We start from the raw sequence: 1,256 nt of genomic DNA on the forward strand, positions 1-1,256 counted from the left end.
ACTATACATAGATAGTCCGCAAGCCACCGTACGGTATATGGAGGGGGGTACCCTGTACCACTCCTCGTCATTTCCTTTCCTGTTCCACTCGCAAATAAAGAGCGGGAAAAACGACTGCCTTTGGGCCTCCGTATGGATCTTAATTTCTCGTATCTTATCTTCTTGGTCCTTACGGGCAATGTATGTTGGCGGTAGTAGAATCGTTCGGCAGTCAGCTTCAAATGCCCCTGCTCTAAATTTTCTCAACAGTATACTAAGATGGCATCTGTCCGAAAGAACAGATACCATCGGTGGCCATGCAGCTCGCTAGAATGAAATCACAATGAAATGAACACCCTTAGCTAGTTACAGGCATTGCCATACGTCAACGGGGACAGATGAAAATGTGTGCCCCGACCGGGACTCGAACCCGGGATCTCCTGCTTACATGGCAGACGCTCTATCCATCTGAGCCACCGAGGACACAGAGCATAGCGCGACTGCAGGGGTTTATCTCTGGCACGTCCCCCGCGAAACCCACATTCTCAACGTATTGTCCCGCACTACATTCATAGTGCCCCCGCCCATTATACTCATTACTCGCGGCGCGTTGCCGATTGCCGTAAGAGTTCGGGCACTGTCTGTGGTCAACTGGCGGGTGAGCCTTAGCTATATATATATTAAGATGGTATCTGTTCTTTCGGACATGTCAACGCCTGTAAGCAGCTAAGGGTTGAAAGGTGGCTACACTGAGCCACTGCGCCAGAGATTGCGCCAAAGAGTATTATTAAGCCGGCTCCACAGTTCTTGGAGAGAGCTCGTGGTAGTGAGTGCCTGTTAAGAACTCGTAGAAGACAGTGCTTGTCGAGAGCTCGTAGTAGTCAGTGCCTGTCGAGGTCTCGTGGTAGTCTGTACTGAGATGTTGTAGCAGAGAGTGTTTGTTGAGATGTGCTATTAGGCAGTGCTTGCTGAAACGTGATATTGGAGAGTTCTGGTTGAGATATAATGTAAGGATTAGAATGATTTTCATCAATGTAAATGAGGTAATAAACTCCGTTCTTTTTATTTCAGTATCCTAAATAATGCGTCATTACAGGTTCAGTCAACAAAGCATCTGGCGTGTGTTCTTGTATTAGAGTTTAATTCTCCTTTCCTTACGCAATTATAGTATTTGTAATTTTCTTTTATCACGTCAGTAAAATTGTTATTTAAAAATTCTTGTCTTGTTGAAGAAGAACCGTGCCAGATGTGCGTTGAGTCATACTTCCACATACAGA

At 45.9% G+C, this 1,256-nt stretch overlaps 1 non-coding gene across 1 annotated transcript; it reads right to left on the reverse strand.

Annotated features, from left to right (window-relative positions):
* Window positions 1–388: 388 nt before the first annotated feature.
* Window positions 389–462, reverse strand: Trnat-ugu. The gene has a single exon. It is a non-coding gene; the product is annotated as a tRNA-Thr (tRNA).
* Between the last annotated feature and the right edge of the window lie 794 nt (window positions 463–1,256).

The sequence above is a fragment of the Schistocerca americana genome, chromosome 3 (assembly GCF_021461395.2).
Source record: "Schistocerca americana isolate TAMUIC-IGC-003095 chromosome 3, iqSchAmer2.1, whole genome shotgun sequence".
NCBI classification, from domain to species: domain Eukaryota; kingdom Metazoa; phylum Arthropoda; class Insecta; order Orthoptera; family Acrididae; genus Schistocerca; species Schistocerca americana.